This window comes from Phodopus roborovskii, unplaced genomic scaffold, assembly GCF_943737965.1.
Source record: "Phodopus roborovskii unplaced genomic scaffold, PHOROB, whole genome shotgun sequence".
Taxonomy (NCBI): Eukaryota; Metazoa; Chordata; class Mammalia; order Rodentia; family Cricetidae; genus Phodopus; species Phodopus roborovskii.
The window spans coordinates 1232426-1253932 of NW_026125537.1; the positions used below are offsets into that span (position 1 = coordinate 1232426).

The 21507-nt window shown below is 50.9% G+C and overlaps 2 protein-coding genes across 5 annotated transcripts in view; both read left to right on the top strand.

Moving 5' to 3' along the window:
• Rps24 (ribosomal protein S24) overlaps nucleotides 1-21507 on the top strand; it is a 1129312-nt gene that overhangs the window by 1068987 nt on the left and 38818 nt on the right. The window lies entirely within an intron of this gene.
• Nucleotides 1-21507, top strand: part of Zmiz1 (zinc finger MIZ-type containing 1) — a 190534-nt gene that overhangs the window by 121715 nt on the left and 47312 nt on the right. Inside the window, exon 1 of one of the 4 annotated variants that reach the window (XM_051176690.1) lies at nucleotides 12215-12365. The exons of the other annotated variants lie outside the window; for them this stretch is intronic. The gene's annotated coding sequence lies outside the window, so the exon portion shown is untranslated. Of the gene's footprint in view, nucleotides 1-12214; nucleotides 12366-21507 lie in introns of those variants that run through there. 4 annotated transcript variants of the gene reach the window in all.

The window sequence follows — 21507 nt, forward strand, 5'->3', positions numbered from 1 at the left end:
ATTGTCTCTGGCATGAAACTGGAATTACTAGGAGCCTGCCTTTCGAACTGCCGTAATTATAGTCAGCAGAAACTCACTGCTGAAAATAAGTTGAATTCAGCCCTGCAATGTAAGCACCTGTGTGCCCCCCGAGATTGTCTGCACCTTCAAAGAGCTCACACACTTGGACCAGGCAGGGGCATGCTTAGGAGGAATACAGTGTCAGAGGAGCCACGTGGACCAGGTAGGGAACATGTAGAAGCTCCAGCAAGAAGCTAACCTAGACTAGGTTAGAGCCAAGGGGGATGAGGCAGTTGTGCATGTGGGGAAGCAAGGCACAGCCCTGTGGATTTACACTGTAGCAGCTCATGATGGGATGCCTTCCTTTTCTGTATGAGGAAACCGAGGCCAAGGGGAATGTCCAATGCTCAGGTCACATGGCTGGAGAGAGACTAAATCCAGTCAGAACTAGACAACTTCATCCTGAAAGTGTGCTGCTCTGATTGATGTTGTGGTTGCCAGGAGAAGTTCCATTTCCTGGGGCCTTGAGGATTCTGAGCAATCCCCATCTCTCCCTTCCCTCTCTCCCTCGTTCTTTCCTTTCCTCTCTCCCTTTCTCCCTCCCTCTCTCCCTCCCTCCCTTCTCTCCTTCCCTCTCTCCTTCATCCCCACGCCTCTTCCCCTTTTATTCTCTATTTCCTTTTCTACCTCTCTCCCTCCCCCACTCCCTCACTCTGCTCTCATCTCCTTTGTCCCCTGTGCCCCAGGGATCTCAGCTCTTTGCAACCCTGGCCCTGCTGGTACAGCTATGCTCCACCTTGAAGTCAACATCACATCTCATTCCTCTGTCTAAGGCACAACCCTAGGATGCCCACTGACATTTAGCTCTGCCCATTCCTGAATGCCCTCAACCACCAAAGTATAGCTCACATATAGTCCTATTCCCTCAAGTTTCTTTGTGGTCCTGACCTCTGATGTACCCCAGATGTTTGCAGTGACTCCCTCCCAGAGGCCAGGATGCATATCTGTACAGACAGGTTTGGGAGAGAAGAGACTAGTGCAGCTCTAGTTGGTGGGGAAGCCAGCTGAGCAGCTGTGAAATTCAGTGAGGATGTCCAGGCGCTTGTTTATGTGCCCTTGTGTGAACAGGGGAAACTTGGTGATCCCCAGAAAATGATTCAAGAGTTTTCCTAACTCAAATGAGGGAGGGGGTAAGAAGAGCAGAAAGGCTACCCCTTCAAATGTGGAAGCAGGATGCTGAACCCCAGGGCATTGAAGCCCAGATTGGATTACAGTTAGATTTAAAGCTTATGGTTCCCTGGCTCAGTCCTTGGGAGGGAAGAGCCCTGTTAGCTCTATGTGGGACTCGCTCCTATCACCTACCTAAGCGGGTAAGCCAAAGATGGCATCTCAGCTGAAGATCCCAGAAGTGGGCTGGGGATCAGAACAGCAGCCCCTGCAGTGGGTATCCTGGTGCAGGGAGCAACAGAATGGCATGCACATGGCCTGCCTGGAACTGCCAGGACTTCAGATTCTACAAGGAAGTGGATTATTTGTCTTGCTGTCAGCCATCTGCTATCTAACACCGTGTCCTGACCAATCTAGTGTGGTTGAAGATTCGCCCTCAGTGACCGGTGTGCAGGCATTGGGCTTAAACGATTTGAGTAACAAGGATGGGACCAGGAGTGTCCATCTGGGGAAACCATCATAGCAATGGCTACTGCCCTAGGCTTGCCATCTGCTTGCCTGCTTTTGAACTGTGACTTTGTTTACTGGTGCTGAACTTCGAACCTAAGGCCTCAGACATGCTAAGCGCTCGCTCTACCTTGGCACCCAGCCCATGTTGCTATGTGGCTTTGGGAAACTAGCATTACTGCTCTGCACCTCCTCAAGAAGTGGAGCCATGATCCCTCCTTTGAGGGGTGGTTTTTTGTTGAAGATGGAACTGGATGTTGTAGGAGTAAGATGTGCTTTGTTTGCCACTGACTGAGACAGAGCAGTACAGGATACTGTCCTACACCCACTCCTCCCTTTCAAGAGAGGAGTCCTGGGTAATAAATAGGTCAGACATGAGAGCCGTGCCTTGCTAGAGATGACATAATGAGCATAGGTGTTGGCTCTGGGCTTCCTGCTTCTGTTACTCTCTGACTTGAGTGTTGGAGTACAGACAGTTTGTGAGATCTCTGGCCCAACTTCTCTATCTGCTCTGAGAAGAGACCAGCACAGAGTGGAACATGGTCTTCCCAGCATTCCTGACCTTCCTGACCCTCACAGATTCAGACTGACACCATACAATTTGCCTGTCACTGTGACTTTTCCTGTCACAAACCCAAACATTTTGAGAAAGTTGCTTGTTTTTAAAGTTTTTTAAGGCAAAATCTCATATAACCCAGGCTAGTAGTCTTGAATTCCTCCTGATGCTGGAATTCCAGATCAACACCACCATGCCTGTCTTAGGTGGAACATTCCACACCCAACCCCATGAGACAGGTCACAACCGAAACAGTGCAGGACTGCAGATGTGTTTCGGTTGGTAGAGTACTGGCCTGACATGCACAAAGCCTTGGCTTTGAACCCCAGCAGTGCATAAAATGAATATCGGTGACACACACCTGCCATCCCAGCACTCTACCAATAGAGGTAGGAAAATAAGGAATTCAAAGTCATCCTCAGCTATATCCTGAGGTTAGCTTGATCTATATAAGCCCCCGTCTCAATAAGTGCACTATGTTGTTGAATTTTTCCTTCAGACCATTTGCATAAGGTGTCTGTGACTTGAAGATTAATTTAGTGTTAGACTTGGGTCCCCTTCCCAGGATATGTACATACACACATATTTTACTACTCCCTAAATCCATGAACCTGAGATAATTCTGGCACTAGGCACTTCAGATAGGGGCTGTCCTGCCTATGCACTGACTAATCAGTTAAGGAGTGGGATTTTATTGAATCTGCATCATGCTGTAGATGCTGGACAAACATAGTACACTCATCTTCTCCTTTGTTCCTTACAGAAATCTCAATCTGGGACTCAGGGAACTGAGTGCCTTGATGAAGACACACACATACACACACACACCCATGGCCTCTCGCTCACACACACATACTAGCAAATGGCAGAACTAAAATTCAGACCCTGGAAGGAAGTCTGGGGCTAGCCAGAGAGATTGAAATGGGTAGAAGTACTGCCTCCTGACCTAGGCCAGTTTCACCAGATCTGAATTGCTTCCATACACCAACTGCTTTTGAATGCTTTGCTGGCCTTGACCATAGCAGCAGAAAGGCCACTGAGGCCAAGTCTAGACCCAGACCAGCACAGTTCTGGCTTTCTTTGCAAATGTGAGACCCTGAGCCTGTTTTCCTCACCTCAAGCTGAGGGTTCATACCTGAAGCCCCTAACTCTTGTCCTCAAGCCAGGGCCTCTTCCAACCTTACAGGCCTGTGTGCTTGACCCTGTGCTCAACACAGTGAACATTATATGTGAGGTAAGCATCATCTTCACCCTACAGCAAGCTCTTTAGTGATGTCTCTACAAAGGACAGTGAAAGCACCTCATAGCTGAGAACTTAGTCTTGGCTGAGAAAGTAACCCTTGCTGGAAGATCCCAAAGAGCAAAGCTCTGAGAGGAGGGTGAGGACAGGCATGTGAGGAGGCCCTGGGTACAAAGGATGTGGGTCCTAATCTCTTTACTGCATCACTTAAAGCCTCAATTCCTTTTTGTATGGCAGGAACAGTGCCCCCTACCTCTGGGGCCCTAGTACCTGAGGAGTTAAGGGTTCTGAGGGTTGGGGAGCCTGAAGGTTCTGGTGCTCTCTCTCTCTCTCTCTCTCTGCTCCTGACACTCAGGGCTCTGTCAGTAATGGCTGTTCCTTAGCTCAATGAGTTAATTAGGCCAAATTCAATTACATACTGTGCTCCCGGGTCTGTCTGGGACCTAAGGTGGGCGAAGGCTCCCTGTGCTCCAGAGCATTCAGTAGTAATGGCTTGGATCCCAGGGCTGCCACACTGCACATCTCAGCTGAGTAAACTGAAGTCCAGAACAGGCAGTGGGCAGCGTGCTATAACAACCTGGGTGATCTATAGACAACAGAGAAATCTACAGCTCACAGCATAGAGGCTGGGAAGTTCAACATCTAAACACCAGCTGATGTAGGCTTGGTGTTGGCCCTTGTACTGGCACTTCTTCCTGTATCCTTTCCCAGCAGGAAGCTGGGCTCCCTCAAGCCTTTTCATCAGGGAAATCATCTTCCTGAGTATGCAACCCTCATGACCTCCACACCTCCCAAAGGCCCCACCTCTGCATAGTCTCATTAGATAGCAGATTTCAACACTCAAATTCTAGAGGGACACAGCACTCAGACCCTACTGACAGGAACTCATGGTTCCTCTACCCCTGGAACAGATGTTCCAGAGCTTGGTGGACAGGGGCTGAGACTCCCCTGCCCTGCCATTCCTGCATGGCCAAATTTTCCCAACTCTATGTTAGCATCCAACTGCTACCCAGGGTGTTGACTGGTATGTAACATCATTAATGCAGGCAAACCAGGGTCCATACACACAAACACTACAGCAAGCATCTGACAAGAGCCATACGAGCCAAGGGCTATATCCTTTGAGGCCATGAATGTCAGTCTAAGAAGCTAGACCTTGGACTTGGTCCTGGCAGCTATAGGAAGCCAGGGGACCACTGTTTAGGCAAGATGAGTGATGTGGTCGTCATTGCCTTTTAGGAGCCTTGGCAGATAAGAGGGAGCTAGGGGCAGAGTCAGAAAAGACAGTTTAGAGACTGGAACAGGAGTCCGATGGGGTGCAAGCAGGACATGTCGGGAGGGGTAGAGGGTGAATCCCCAGATGCCCACTGCCTACACCTCTCCCTGGGTCATTCAAGGCCTCTGAGACTCAGTCAGTGATAAGAGGTTTTTTTCAAACTCAATACCCAAGTATATAATTACTTTGGAATTTTTAACTAATTCTAAAATGAAAGTTGATTTTTTTAAGCCTAAAATAATACATATCATTTATAGGACAATCGTGGAATATAGACAGTAAAAGGCAACACTGAAATACTACCACTAAGCTAATAAGTTGGTGGTTCTTCATTAGTCATCAATAAACATTTGTCGAGAACCTGTTGTGTCCAGGCACAAAAATCATCAGGGATGTGGCAGTGAACAAAACAGATACAGCTCCTGCCTTTATGGAGTACCTAGTCAAAAAGAATTAGATCCTTATAAATAAGCTCCAAGAAATGGAGAGGCAAAGAAGCATGGCATATCTGTTACAAGTCTGTTACTGTAAGGGCAGCTTCTTGTGACAGAAGGATGTGAATTCTGGGTCTCTCACCTGGCCCAGTGCTACCTTCCTGGCAGACAAGCAAGGTCACCCCAGTGGGGTTGCTGCTTCTTAGGGCTTACCCAGCCATACTTAAGGAAGTCTGTGCCCTTCATCACAAAGAGAGGTACAGAATCCATGGTAGCTGTCTTCCCTGACTGAAGGGCCCAGAGAAAGCTGGTGACCTGCCTTTGGTTCCCCAGCAAGCTCACAGAGCTTTCTCCCTGGAAGGCATGTGCTGCTGACTGAGCTCAGCTCCAAGGATCCTGATTTCAACACTGCACCTCCCACTACTTGCCCTGCCCTAGCAGCCACCTTCAGATTTTCCCCAGACATACATTCCTGCCTGGCCTGTCTGCTCACGTCCAGAGCCCCTGGAGGTGGGGGACATCCGAGACCACACTAGGGAGAAGACGCTGATGGCTCACCTGAGCCACTGTGGGGAAGAGGGAGAAAAGGGAGAGCCAGCACCAGGTGATAGATTCCTGGCAAACCTCATGGGCCTGCAGAGTTCTGAAACTTCTGCTCAGAACACTGAGGTGTCAGGGCATGCTCCCCTACTCCAGTCACCTCTGCTCTCCCCTTTTCTAGCACCCCAAGAAGCAAGGCCTTCAGAAACTAATCCTATCAAGACAGGAGCTCCTGTGTTGTTTCCTCCCAACCCCCCTCGACATACACATCTAAGTGACAAGTCAGTCACCACCATGTCCAGGGAATCCCCACTGTTTTCATGAGGTGTTGGCAAAAGCACAGGGCTAGGCTGAAGAATTTCCCCTGGCTGCTGATTTGCTGTGTGTTGGAAAGCAGCCCCTGCACCTCTCTGAACTTCACAGACAGGCAGGCAGGCAGGCAGGCAGACAGACTAATCAGACAGGAAAGGAAATTGCCTTTTTCAGCTCCAAGGGACTTATGTGCATCCAGGCCTGGAGCCATCTGGAAACCTCCATCAGAGCCTTATCCTGGGAGAAGCAATAAAACCCCCAAGGCATGACCATATGAACTGCCTCTGTACCCCCTCCCCTCCAAGGCAACTCTGGAAATCAGTGGGAAAAGATTCATTAGACGCCTGGCTCATGTGGTGTGCATCCACCACTTCCCAACCTCTTTGTTAGCCAACCTAAGCTTCCTGTCCAATCAGATTCTCTTCGGGGAAATAGCTGTATTCAGCCACACAGTAAGCTGGTCCCTGGAAGGCAGGCATAGGTAGCCAGGACATGCAGATCTCTGGAGCCTATGATTAGTCACTGTACACTAATTCATTTCTTCATTCCCTCATTAATTGAGGCAGCTGTTTTGGGTCTTCTATATACAAAGAATATTTATTAAGCATATTTTAGGTACTGTCAATACAGTTCCCACCAGACAGCAGTCCAGTTGGCAAAGTTTGACTTTTTTAGCCAGAGAGACTCATTGCAATAAAAAGTTGCAACACTGGAGTGGCAAAGCTAAGATAGGAAAGGATCTCAGGATGAAGCAGGAAGGACTGTGGTTGGGACAGCATGGCTAAGAAAGGTCCTCCTGTGGATGGAGAACCAGCAAGAGGTGGCAAACTGGTGTCTGAAGCAGGAAGGGGGTCTGGAGGCTGCAGCAGGGTCAACAGAGACAATAGGAGGAAATGGATCTAGAGCAATGACTGGCCTCAGGGGCTAAGACTCACATCATGAGCCATGACCAGGTCTGACTTAGCTGGAGCTTCTGGAATCATAATGGGCTGTGACTTACATTTCAAAAGGGTTACCTTGTGTTTATTTTCTGGGCTGCCATTAATAAGGGTCCCAAAGCAGGTGCGTTAACTTTATAGTATTTCTGGGGACCAGAAGACCTAGGACCAAAATGTGGGCCTTGCCAAGCTCCTATGAAGGTGCAACCCAGGGAAGGGGCAGCCTTGGGCTCCCTCCAAGCTGCAGGAAGCTCCTTAGCTTTGAAGCTGCTGCAGTCTCCAAACCCTCCCTGCCCCTCCCTGAAGAGGGGACACATGTCTGCCTGTTGTATCCAAATGTCCCCTTTTCTCAAGGACACCGGTCATGCTGGACTAGGGCCCACACTCATAACATCATCTTAACTTGATCTCCTGCGAAGACTTTGTTTCTTACATTTTTGGTTGTGAGCCTAGCCTTCGGCGGCTGCACCATTCCTCCAGGCCAAGACTTTCTTTCTAAATAGGGTTTCTTTCACAGGTCCTCGTGCTGGTACTTCAATATGTGGGAAGGCGTGCAATTCACCACCACACCATGACTTCTCAGTCTATCTCACTTGTCTTCTGTGGTCTCCACTAAGGACCTGCTGTTGGGTTTTCTCACTTGTTTGAAATAGATTCTGAAAGCCCAGCTGTCTTGCCTGGTGCTTGGTTCTTAAACCTCTGCCTCCTGAGTCCCTCTGTGAATCTAGGAACACAGCCACTCTCTTCCTGCTTCCACTCCAGCCCTGGGAGCAGCTCCCACCCTTGCCTATCAGGCTCTCCATTAGTGTCAGCCTTGTTGAGGGGGTCTCACAAGCATAGAGTCTGAGTCTAGTCCCCTTGTCAGCTGAACAGGCAGGGAACAAGCAGTTCCCCTGACTACAAGGGTCATTCTGGGCCAGCTCATGTGTTCCCACCTCACTCCACTGCCGGTCATGCAGGAAGTTTTCCTGGATTTCTAATAACCTGAAAATTGCAGGGTTTCTCAGACATGCTCAGTGGAGGTGAGGGGCAGGGGCTGGTGTTGTTTTCAAAATGAAATGATTACAGGATTTGGGCAGAAGTCAAAAGCAGGGTTCTGAAAAAGCTGCCTGGGTCTGGGATGAGGAGCCATGCTGAGGGTGATTCCAAGAAGGGGCAGGGACACTATGATGGGAGGAAGGGATAATGAGGTCTCCTCCCCACCCCATCTCAGGTAGAACCACCCTTGCAAACAACAAGTAGAAGAAATGTACAGGTACTGGATTTTTATAAAGAAACCAAGTATTGTGTTGTTTCTTTGTGTATAATGTGGTGTGCTAGGAGCAACACAAGAGTTCTGCTCACTACTCTGGCTGTGGGGCCCTGTCTAGGCATCCCATGCTACATAGTGTAATGTGTAACATGTAGAGGATGTGTCAAGGCTTAGATTCAAGTAGCTTAGATACTTTCCAAATTTTGCCTGGCCTCTCTATCCCTATTTTGCCTTCTGCATGACAAATAATAACCCCTGACCAAAGAGGGCAGTAAGGATGTTGTATGTTAATGCTCAGAAAGTGATAGAACCAACACAGTAGCCAGCAAGTATTCAATGGCCAGGTGTTAGTTAGGTGGGAAAGAGGGAGAACCCAGCCAGGTAGCCCTGCATTGTGTTCCTGGGTAGGCAAACCTCTAGGCTCCTGTAGCAACATCTGCACTGGCCACAAACCAAACCTTGCCTGTGCCTTCCATCTTCAAGTTTGAGGACTTGCCAGGACTAAGGAGGGAGAATGGAGAGGGAACAGTGTCATGCATGCTTCAGAGCAACACTCCTTTTGGCCCCCCTTGATATCCTCCATGTTTCTCAAGGACCAGGTACACACCCACCTGGGGCTTGCCTGTTCACCCAACTTTTCCACTGAGTGTCTGAGCCCAGTCATTAGGATCCTTTTTCAGTCCCACTGAATCAGCAAACTGCCTGAGTTAGAGGTCTGCTGTCTCTGGGACTCAGAAACCAATGCCCAGAATCTGAGCCTCATCATAGCAGCATAGTTCTGCCTCTCCTGGTCTTGTGAGCTTGGCTTGTGCATGCCAGACCTTCGTGCCTGTCTGCCTGCCTTCCTAACTTTCTAGTGGCCCTTAGGCATCCCACTACCCTCTCCCCTCCAAGGAAAAAAAAAAAATCTGTATAAGGGAGGTGACCCAGCTAGGAACCACTTTTAACCCGAGTGACCTGCATCCCAGGTAGTTGTCTTGGTTCCTTTTCTTACTGGAACTGATTCCAGGAGGCCCACCCCTCATAGTTGAGCTGGAGGTGGTTCCACCTTTGGCTCAAGCTTGGGACAGTGGTATCCCTTCCCACCCCTCTTTAGTGGATCATTCAGAGGTGGGCTCCAGCCTGACAGGCACGCCAGAGGATAACGTATTCCCTTCTCTGGAGCCAGCCAGTCATGTCCCAGCGCTGTATTTATTGGCGGCTCCTCTTCACTAAGACCCACGGCAGGAGTTCAGACACCCGCGAGAAAAGCCACCCACTATTGATCCTACATCAGGCCTCTGGAGCCTGGCGGGCATTCATCAATCCACAGCATGAGGCTACAGCTCGCCCTTTCTTTCTTCTTTCTTTCTTTTTCCTCCCAAGTCATTCCCCCCCCCCCCCGGGACCGGGGGGGGGGCGACTTGCTGAGGTCACTCTGAGAGCTGCAGAGCGCCAGTGAGGGAGTCGCAGAATGCCTTTGTCTGCGGCCTCTTTGCTGTAGATCCTTATCAAGGCGGGGGGGGGGGGGGAAGCAGCGGCTGTGGGCCCCAGGCTTTTGAGCAAATCTTTGGAAGTTAGAGATGTGGAGCTGGCTGGAACTTGGAACGAGTCAGGGAAAGCCCTTTTAAAGAAGATAGTGTATTGAGTGCCAGCATTTCTGTAGACTCCAAGGGACGATCCTAAAAAGAGCCTGCTAACTAAGAGGGACTTGATTCCAGAGCAGAGAGCCTAGAAATTAGCAAGTGAAAAGGGCCAGTTTGGAATAATGAATGGGTGCTTGAAAACAATTTGTTTTCTTAATTATGTAAATATGCTAGTGAAGAGTGTTTACTTTTGGGGTTACCTTAGAAAACTCTGAAGCTTGCCTTTTAATCATTTTTCCTTTGGGCCCCACTCTGGTGCTTTTGAAGTGGGTCGGTCCCTAGCAAAACTACAAGATAGAACCTGGAGGCAAAACAATGGGGAGCATTAGTTTCCAGAGGATTGTCACCACCACATCCCTTTCTCTAAGGTGTAAGTTTTGCTCAGTTCCATCTAACCTGAATTCTCTCTCAACCTGCAGGAATGACCTTTCTTTAAAATATGTGTATTTCATTTATATGTATGTATTATTATGTATGGGTGGTTTTGCCTGCTTGCATGTCTGTTCTGCTTGTGTGCCTGGTGCCAGAAGAGGGCTCCAGTGCCCCTAAAGCTGGAGTTACAGATGATTGTGAGCCACCATATGGGTGCTGGAAACAGAATTCAGGTCCTCTGCAAAGAGCAATAAATGCTTTTAGCCTCTGAAATTAGTGCATTCTGCTGCCGTATGTATAAACCCTTGGAAGCTAAAAAGGCACTAAGAACCAGATGAGACTTGTAAACTGACATTGTACAAAACTTCAGGAGGTTGGGGTGGGCGCCTGGTTACTTAGGGGCTTGGATTCTAGATTCTGGTTTGGATTCTGGTTAAGACTAAGGCAACCTAGCACCAGAAAAAAAGTAGTCTTTAGGGATATGTATCTCCATGCTTGCTTCTGCAATGTGGGCCAAAGTGCCCTTCCCTACCTGCAGGCTATGCAGAGCAGTGGCAAAGACAGCAGTCTTCACCCAGTCTCTTTGAGCCCCAAATCTCTGTGGGGTTGTGGAGCGGTAGGGTCTCAGTTAAATCTCATTGTGTAAATGAGTCCCTAAAGAAGCCATTATAATACAGGATGAGATGAGAGTGAGCCCCACCTGAAATGTGTGCACAGCAGAGAGACGTCCATCCCCAGCCCCACTGCCCCAAGGTTGGTTCTCCAAGAAGGAGATGCCAATTAATCTCACTTGCAGAAGCTGGTTCTTGTGCAAAAAGAAAGCCAGTTATGAAGTAGGAATTAATCCATTTAACCAGCTCCTGGGAGGGAAAGCCCATGACAACTGCACTTCTAAATGCCATACCGAAAGTGATATTTCAAGTGGCAGTGGGTGGGATTAGAGCCTGCTAACGACTTGTGTCAAACAAGGAGCAAGAGCATAATATCTAGATAAGTGATTTGTCTTGCCACTTCGGTGGCGTGCAGGAACTCAAGCAGAAATGCTTAGGGGCAAGTCTAGAGTTCATACTGAATGGGCTTGTACCATAAAAACGACCCTCAAAGGCAAAGGGCGTCACTTCTCCCATGCTGGCGAGATCAGTGCCCAAATGCAGAGAATTTAAAGCCTCTTTTGGCTGTCCTTCCTAGGGGTGAGTGACCGGCCTTTCCTACTTTCCTAATAGGTGTTCATTACTGGCGAATGGGCGGGAAGGGGGGTGTCTGTAATACTCCCCAGTTAGTGATCTAGGTGGGTAGAGCCCTCGAAGGAGGGAGGGGAGCTGACCTCTTTTAGGAGGGGCAGCGAAGGGGTTTTGGGGGGGGTGCCTGAGGAGCAGAGGAGTGGGAGGGGCAAGCTCCTGCCGAAAGCCTGGATCCTTTGCTATTGACTGGCTGGAAGGAAGAGGCCGAGGCCACCACAGGATGCAGTGTCAGAAAGGCGGCTGCTGCGGGAGCGGGGGCGGGGCTGTGCACAGCAGCCGCCCCCGGCTTCCCTCCTGCCGCCAGCTGCCCGGCGCAGGAACTCCCGAAGTTGACGAGCCAGAGATTACGTGCACCAGTTCACCCTCGTGTGCCTCGCGTTCGGGGGGAATCCCAGGGGCGACAGTGACCACTGTGCCAGGGGAGTAAAATGTCAAGCTGCAGACTTTCTCCGCCCCCACTAACCCGTTCAGAAAACTCTTTAAACCGAGGTTGAAACTGGATGTCCCCAGCCTGGCCCGCCCATCCGCTTACCCCCCCCCCTCAGAGGCCACCCGGGCCCCGCTGCGGACCCTCATTAGCATGACCACTTGGGAAGATTCGCCCGCGGGGGTGCCAGGCCCCCCAAGTCATCCTCCCGGAGGCCCCTCGGGAGACAGCGCGCCAGGAGCCCCACTCGCACAAGTGTTGCTTCCAATTAATTGCGAAGGCGGGGGAGGGAGAGGGGCCTGGTCGCCGCCCCCGCCCGGAGGCTGGAGCACCACTCGTCCGGTCGTGCGTCCGCTCAGGCGGCGGCGTGCACCAGCACCACCCCTGCGTGCAAGTTTGAAATGTGAGCTGCCTCGGATCCCCAGTCACTAGCGCTCCCTCGCAGTGAAGTGGCTGGGCCGGCGGGCTGCGCACGCGAGTGAGTGAGGGCTGCGGGGCGGGGGTGCGGGCGCGAGGCTCTCAGGGCGGGGAGGGCTCTCCCGAGACGCCAAGGCAGGGCCGCTCGCTTTTCATCGTCCTCCCGCGCTCCTCCTCCCTCCTTTCCCCTCCCCCCGCCGCGGCGCGCCCGACTTCCCCCGAGCCCCCGGCCCCACGCGGTGGCACGAAGGCTGGGTGGTCACGCCTGCGGGGTCCCGGAACGAGGCGCAGCGCAGCGGGCCGTGGGAAGTTTCTCCTTCGCGCCCCGTGCACCCCCGCCCCCCGCGCGCCCCCGGTCCCCATCCCTGTCCCCGGAGGGCTGTCTCTTGCGCCCGGGCGCGCGGCTGGCTGCCTCCTCGGCGGCGGCGGCCCCATTAGCGGAGCCTCCGCCTGTGATTGGCTTCGCCCGAGAAGCTGGAGACGGCCGATGAATAATTGATGTGTGCGGTGCAGTAGCCGGACAGCGGCGGCGGTGGCGGGCGGTAGCTAGCGGGAGCGCGGGAGCCGGAGCGCCCTCGGAGCGGGCAGCGCGCAGCGAGCGGGCGCCGGAGCCGCCCGGGGCCCCCGCGCCGCCGCCGCCCCGGCGCGGAGCCGGGATGCAGGCGGCGCCCGCTGCCTGCTCGCAGCCTTTGTTCAGCGTTGGCTGATCCCTGCCCGGAGTAGCTCTCTGCGGTCGCCGGGGGGCCAGGCTCCAGCCTCCGGGGGCGCCAGGGCGGGACCGCGGACTGTGCAACTTCTAGGTGAGTGTGGGGCTGGAGGGGTCGGCGCGGGGCGCCCGCGGACCCGGCCCGGGCTCCCTCCAGGCGAGGGGGGTGAGTGCGTGCATGTGTGTGACAGAGGAGAGCCGGTGCATTGTGGGTAGCACCGTGTGCTGCATGGTGTCAGCCTGAGGCTTGGCGGTGAGAGTGGCTTCAGTGTGCACAAGGCCCATTTTGTGCACCCACAGAGGAGACGTTGGTTCCTTCTCTGGATGAGAGGGTAAGTGCGGGACCAGAAAGAGTGCTCCCCAGGCTTCTTCCTAAAGGTGAAGTGTTGGTTCTCCAGCAGACATTTTTCAAGGCTCCATCCGTGAAAGGTTCCCTTTTGCAAAAATAAGAAGCCTTTGGTGGAGGCAATGGCTAAGGGTTTTAACTTAAAGCTGCTCCTTTGTCAGAATGAATTCTTGATGCTGAAGACAGCCCATCTGAAGGCTCCCATTACTTCAGGGCTCCCTTCCCAGAGATGATGGGTGCACAGCCGACTTCTGACAAGTGTTTGCTGGAAAGGTGGTGGTTGTTGCTGCTACTGCTGTGTTGGTGGTGGTGGTGGCAGTGGAGGAGGATCAGTCTGCACTAGAGGCCCAGGAGGGGGCTGTCTATAGTGGGTAGGGTTACCTAGCTTCATTCAGGCTGTGAAGATCTTCTATAAGACCTTTCAGAGAGGTTTCCCAGAACACTGCAGGGGCTAAGAAGCAGCTGCCAGAGGTCCCTAGCATACAGCCGTTGTGTTGATGCCCAGGACATCAGTGAGTTCCTGTTTCTGGTTCACCTGGAAGTCAGCTGCAGTATTACTAGGAGAGCAGATGCTATTTCTTAGACCAGCTTCAGAAGAGCATTCAGGTCTTACTGTGGGCTAACGGGGCCCTGCCCTTGACCATCAGGCTTAACTGCCAATGTGCCTGGACATAGCAGGTGATTCTTCTGAGAGGGAGGTTTCATGAGGCAGCTGCCAAAGAGTTGGTACCAGTGTTTCTTAATAGCCTGTACTTGAGAGTGGGCCAGTAGGGCCAAGGAATGAACATAGCCACGTCACTAGGAAACCTGGGTAGAGACACTTCTCCATTTCAGGGGCTCTGGATCCATAGCTCATCTCCCTCTGCACAGTGTATTCAGATTCAAGGTCTATGGCTTAACATATATATATATATATATATTCTTAACCAGGCAGTGACTACCCTGTAAGTAGCTGGAATCAAGTCCCTTCGGGGCTATTTATACTCCAAACTTCCTTAGCGAGAATCTGAGGCTGTACAGGAAGCAACCGCCTGCACAGAATTTGGGACCTGCTTCCTAATGCTGCTTGCTCTTGCTCTCCCTTGCACAGCCTCCCTCAGCCATGAACACTTCCTTTCACTGCCCCATGCCTTCCAGAAAAAGTCACATGTCAGCTATGGGGGAATAATGTCCCCCACCCAGTAGGGAATGAAGGAAACCCAGCATAACTCCTGCTGGAGCATTGCCTTGACTTTGTGGTGAAGCCTCTTAAAGAGAAGCCCCATGGGTTCCTTACACCCCACTGCCCACTGCAATGCTTGGCAACGAGTGGATACTCAGTGACTGCTGAGCACTTGTATGAATGTGTAGAGCCCACTGCAGGATTGGATGAGCACTTCCAGATCTCTGTCCACTCAGGTTGAGCATCCACTAAACACCCAGCCATATTTAGATCCTAGGAGATCTAAGATGAGTCACTTGGCTGAGGTTAGGTGCTCAGACTGAAAACTGTGTTCTTAGGAGTAGTTAACCAGAGTCCTGCTTAGGGCTTCCTGAGCGGCCTTTGCTAGGTTACCCCCATGAGGGATGGTTGCTGAGCTCAGTGGAAAACTACCATCTAATATGGTATCAGTTGTTATGCGGTGCTAACCACATATGGCTGCTTATAAGTTTAAACTGATTTAAGAATAAAAGGTAATATTGGTTCTTCTATTTTCCTCCTGGGTGTCCTACATGGCAGGTGTCACCAGAACCAGTTTAATTTGTCACCAGTACCTAATCCAATGTTTTGTGCACAGTAGATGAGCACTCTGTCAGCTGAACTAGCTGTAGTGATTTTCTTCTTGGCACTAGCTTCACTTCAGATGCTAGAGGCTAGTTTACTGGACAGCTTGGATTATGAAACAGCTTTCTAGTGGTAGAAAGTTTCAGTGGACAGCGTTGGGTGAGGACTTAGAAAACTTGAGATGAGTCCACCCTGTGACAGTACAGGCCTGTTAAATAGATCTTTCCATGTTCTTAACATTTTGAATCATGGTGGCCCCCTGTGTAAGGCAGGCACAGACTAGCCAGTGCTCCCAATTAGCACTGTGGTTTAAATTTTGCTGGAGGGTGTGAGCCCAACACTCTGCTATATAATAGAGCATGGACTGTCATGGTGCCTGCAAGGCATCAGGCTCTGTGAAGTCATCTATCAATCAGGCGGTCCTGGGGACAAGTAGTTCTGAGCTGGCAGGGCTAGAAGGAAAGGGAAAGGTACTCTGGGCCCAGGAGGTGTTTACCTTGCTGGATGTGGCTTTGATCCCTCAGGAGAGGCCAACTCCTCCACAAGGGAAGGGACCTCCACTAGGCAGGTAGCCTGGCTGCTTGGAGCACCCCAGTGAGAGAAGACAGGAAGTGCCAACAGAGAGAGCTCAGGGGGAAAGGGAGGTCTGGACACCTGGCAAGTGGGCCAGCACACCCCTTGCTGTCCTCCACCAGGGCCTACTTACCCCTGGTGTCACAGCATACCCACTGGGCGGGCTATGCTTGCCCTTGCACTCCCCAGAAGCCTCAGCTGCCTGGGAAACTCTCCAGGGCCTTCAAACAGCAGCCACCTCCCAGGGGAGCATGCTCAGGGAAAAACAAGGCCCCCACCCTGCTCTGAGCACATCAGCTTCCCAGAGAGCTCCTGAGCATTACCTCTAGTTCAGGAAGGACAGATAGCAACCACTGCCCAGGGACAAGGGACCAAGGTCATAGCAGGTCAGGCCTGGGATGTAGTAAGGGTCCTCTCTAACCTGCCCTTCTATGGGTCCCTCTCTGAGAGCTGGAAGCTAACAATTAAACTGAGTCCTGCTGCTTTCTTGCTTGCTCCAGTCAGGCAAAGTTGTTAGCCTGCATTCTTATGCCTGTGATCTGAGCCTCCCACCTCCCAGAAGTATACCTCACTGCTATCTCTGCCTCCCCAGGCCCTGGACTAGCTGAAGGTCCATTCGGGGCACATAAGGGAATCTTCAGAGCCATTTAGGGAATATGAAGGATGAGAGGGGCTTTCTTTGTGCTGTCAGGCTGCAGCCCTGTTAATAAGACCTCTGTAGGCTGCCACAGTGCCCCTTTTCTTCAGTCTGACTGGACATGAACCATTCATGGGGCCAAGCCCTGCTTGTCAGCAATATGTAAGTATTCAGGGACTAGGCTTATCTGCCAGTGGTCACCCAAGCAGTTCAAGGGGTTCAGGTCATTTTTCTCACAGTAGCCCAGCTGTGTTCCTGACTTCTGCCAGAAGGCCACCCTGGGCTTCTGCAAAGCCATCTCTGAGCTTGTGTAATCATGAGGGCTCTCTACAGCCCTGCCTGCATTTGGTGCATGAAGAATGGTAGTGGTGGTGGTGGAGTGCTTATCCAGGACAAGCCTGCCTCTGAGCGTGGGGCCCCTCCATGATTGTTTTTAGCTAGGGTGAGCACCCCACATACTTGAGACACTGTTCAGGATAACACAATTCCTCAAGCCCAGCTCTCCAATAATAGTATCTATAGTGTGGTTGCAACATTAGTGTGTGACCTTTGACAAGTCACCTTGATGTGGGGGATGGGGCTGAGGGTTCTGATAGGACTGCTCCTTCTTGTCAGTACACTGTGGCTGTGGAAGGGAGGAGGAAATGGTGACTTTGGGACTGGATTAGTCTTAAGTTTCCCAGAAATGAGTGAGTGGGATAGTAAATGTCATGTGGGTGAGTGTAGCTTGAGGTGTGGCTCTTGAGTAGATGGTAGGTAGGTAGACCAGAACCTCCAATAGAGGCTAGGTGGTTCATTGCTGAAGCTCTCACCCAGAGCACAGAATCTCCCGGGCAATGGGGAGCCATGGAAGGCTTTAGAGCCACAGAGGCCCCTGGAACTGCAGTTTCCAGAAGCAAGGGAGCTGCTGAGCTGCAGGTGAGAATCTGCTTAGAAGAACAGGAGGTTAGCATCTGGCAGTGGGAATGCCCTTGCTTCTGCTGATAAAGTGAAAACCCTCTCTGATCACAGAGATCCTGTTTTGCAGTTGTCATGGTGAGGGTCAAAAGCAGCATTCTGCCTTCCCCCCAGAGCTTTGTGAACTTGTTGGAACTTACCCAGATCTCCTCAGGTAGCTCTATGCGTTCTCCTGGTTGGGGGGAGGGTAATGGAGACAGAAGGGAGGGGGGGATGGGAATGAATATAGGTCCTGTTTGTAGCCATGCAGTGCCTGTGGGTTCCAGGCAGGTCTGGGAAATTCTAATGTAATGAGGGCATTTCCTGGAGGCTGGGGCTGCAGGGTATAGGTAAAAGAGAACATTCCCAAAGCTTTTTCACACACTTTGTGGCCCATGATATAATCCCTGTCTCTAGGGTCAGAGCCTGAGGCACCTCATACTTTATAGGACCTTGTCTGTCTCCCAGGAGTTTGACATCTGAACTTTCTGTAACATAGGCTTCCATCTCTACTTATCCTTGGGGGATTTTGAAAAATGGGGAGGGGAGCATCTTTCAAAGAGGAAAAGAAGCAGCCCCCAGGACCTGCCTGCTTTCTTTCCTCCCCCCCCTCCCTCCCTACCCCTCACCTTCCTTCATCTTTCCTCCCTCCCTTTTTTCCTCCCTCACTTCCTCTCTCCTTCCCTCCTCCCCTCCATTCCTTCATTCCTTTTTCTTCTCTTTGCACTGCTGAAAGTTGAACCCATGGCCTCTTCTCACTAGCTAAACTACTGCACTTGGTCTTCTGTTTATTGTTAGTTGATACATAGTAAACAAAGAACCAGATCCACAGGATACAGAGTAACATTTGACTCCTTCTGCTATGCAAAGATCGTACCAGAGTTCCAACCCTGTTCATCTCTCTATTCAACTAGTTTTAGACCCAGCTCAAATGCCACCACCCAGGAAGCTGCCTCTGGTCCCTAGCACACACAGCCTCATGCAGTATAGGCAATTGAAGATAGCAGTGGGATGACCACAGCCCAACACAAAACTGTACTTACTTAAAACATCCAAAGACATTTTTGCTAATTTTTTGCGTGTTTGCAATTTAATTATACAGTTTTCAAGTGAAAGCTTTCTAATGACAGTGTTGTGTCACAGTGTCAAAAGGTTAGACATGCCAGCCTGTGATCACATACCCACAGGGTGTCACCTTGTTTGACTGTGAGGGGAGACAAGTTATGCATGAGGGTTATCAATGGTGGGTGCCTCATAAATGTGTTATATGACCAGCCCAGGGCACAGGCTGGTGATGACAGAAATGGCCGAGGCCTGAAATCTTGCAGAGGAAGATGATTGCCATGAATTTGATGCTAGTCTAGGTTACAGGGGCCCTGTCTAAAAACAAGAAAGAGAAAATTAGTGGCCTCACTGTGTACAGAGCAGGTATGTACATATACCTGGGTTCTTGATCTAAGCTCAGGGTACCGAGATACCTATGTGTTTTAGAATATAAAGTCTTTGACTTTCTTGGTATCCTTATCTTCTAAGATTTATTACACAACCCCATGTAATTATCAGTACCTGCTTGTGCCTATTTAGCTGTGTTTTGTTTTTTAATTTGGGTTTTTGTTTGTTTGTCTGTTTGTTTTTGTTTTTGAGACAGTGTCTTACTCTGTAGCACAGGCTGGCCTCAAGCATGAGCCACCATGCCCAGCATGTGTACTTATTTAAATGTGCTAGTTAAAATTAGGTAATTTTGAGTTTTCAGATCCTTAGTTCCACCATTTGACGTTCTTATTGGGTATCATACTCAATGGTGTAGGAACAACTCAGAAAGGCAGGAAGTTCTGTTGGACACTGGGGACCCTTGAAGATGCCTATGAGGTCTGTGAGAGGCTCAGACTCACAAAATAGAACCTGCCTGCTCCACCCCGGCCCCTGTCACTACCCTGTCACTACAGGGTCACCCTGGGTATTCCCAAGCCATGTTGAAAAGTAATTATGAAACCCACATCTGTAGTTTCCTGGGTGACTTTGGGTAAGTCACTTAACATCAATTTTCTGATCAATAAAACAGCTGTGCAGTCTGCCTGGAAGGTTGCAGTGGGCCTTGGGGCTGTGGTGCACTTACTTAGCCCTGTGTCTGGAATATAGTAGTTGCCTGGTAAATGACAACTTGACTCAAATCTCTCCTGTAGTTCCAAGAATAGCTGTTGCAAAACCTAAAAGATGGGGTTCTTTCTCAACCTGCCTTGCCCATGGCCTTCTCTGGGGCCTCAGTTTCCTGTTGTATCTGTGAATGGAGTCTTGGCTGTGCCCTGAAGAAGTTGCAGATCCCTTCCTCCTGAATGGCCACTATAACTGGACGGCTGAAATGGTGTGGGAGAGTGACAATATTCTTATTGCCTAATGTCTTGGTGTAAAGCCACAAGGCTGACACTGTTGACTGGCTAGGCCTGGGAAGCCCCAGCTCATGTCCTAACTGTGGAGGAAGTACACAAGTATTGGCAGCCACTTTCATTTCCTTCCTGAGGCCTGAGCTGGGAGTCTACACTACATCTTGGGCTCCTAAGACCCTCTGGCACTTCGCACATGAGCATCTTCTGAGATCTATTTGTCTGGAAGCCCCTAGGTATCTAGGCAGAGGGTCTGTAAGCCAAACTGTGTGGAGGTAACACAGCTTGTTACTCTATACCACTAAAGAGGGTGGGCTTTTGAGTGGGAACTTTGTCAGTCCTGAGGAACGATTAGCTATCCTTTTAGCTTTGTAACAAGTCTCTCTGTATGTACAGGGCCTGCTCTTCCGGGGGGTGCATAATCCTGCTCCCACAGGAGGCCTCTTAACCACGCACCCACACTCAGTGCCGAGCCACACACCCTGTGTTGTCCTCTCTGAGATAGTTGCTTTGCTTGCCACCACCATGAACAATATGTGAATGCCTATGCAGCATTTCCACCTTCCACTGAACCTGCAATATGAGTGCCTTGCTTGCCCAGTGGTCCCCAGGCCTTCACCATGAGCTCAGGGCTTCCTCTGGGTTTGGGGGGGGGGGTGGCTTCTTGGAAGGGAGTTGAGGACAGCTTGGGCATGTGTGTTTTTATTTACCAGCCACGGTCCTTCAGTGTTCCCATATAATCCCCAGCAGAAGTCAACACCCAACACATAAAACCCCTGGCCAACCCGCTGGGCGGCTCACAGCCATGACCACCTGGTCTCTAGTGAGATAACTGGGAGCAGAAGAGGCTCCCAGTGTCACCAGGATGTGGAAGAAACAAGGGCTCCTGCTACCCTTTGAGCACAGCATAGGACCTGTCTCCTTCTCGGTCCTGCTAACACCCAAACACCCAGTGGACAGAGGCAGACTGCTTGGGGTACAGAAGAAACACCACTGCTGGATCTCTCCTGCCCACCCACCTGACCTAGAATCAAGACTCACCAGGACCAAGCTGATCAGGGGCTGCTAATCCTCTCAGCTATCTGTGCTGGGCTCTCTCCAGAAAGGTCTTCAGTGACCTAGGTAAAACCCCTCTTCCACCCCTGGGGTTTCTTCCAAGTCTCTGGGGTCTCCCACCTACAGGAGTGCTCCACAAACTCTTTCCTAGTTGAAACCCAGCCTCTGTAGAGGCCTGTTCAGGCCATCTTCCCTCAACACCCCTCTGGTCTTGGGTCCTGTTATGTGAAACTTTACTGTCCCCCATTCAAATGACCTGGAGCTTGAGAACTTCAGCAGGATGCCCTCTGCTGTGCCTCTCCAGTAAAGTGTAACTCACCCACCCAGTGCATCTCCAGTGCTCTGCTGGGGATCCTGGATGCATGCCCTTTCTGTCTTGCTTATGCTGATATAGACCTGTGACACACACACCAGGCACTCTGTCTGTTATTGGTGTTCAGGACTCCCTGGATTTGTGCAGGAACCATGAAGTTCAAGTTTGTAGGTATAATGTTTGTGTGTTCGGCATCTGGGTGGATGAAATGCAAGCAAGCATGTTTTTTTGAATGTGTAAGTGAACAAAGAACAGGGCCTGGGTGGGGCCTCTGCCCTCTTGGGAGTTTGAAATCCCTCAGTGGGACAGGAAGGCACATGGTACACAGGGCAGCACATATATCTAGAGGTAAAGTGGATAGGCTTGTTACAGGGGGTGTGTGCTGGAGAAGAGATGTAAAAAAACAGGTTATTTGCAGGGGGTGGGTGTGTGTCCATCCATCCATATAGTCAAAATGTTCATAAGGACATTTCCATGTTGAATCGTTAGA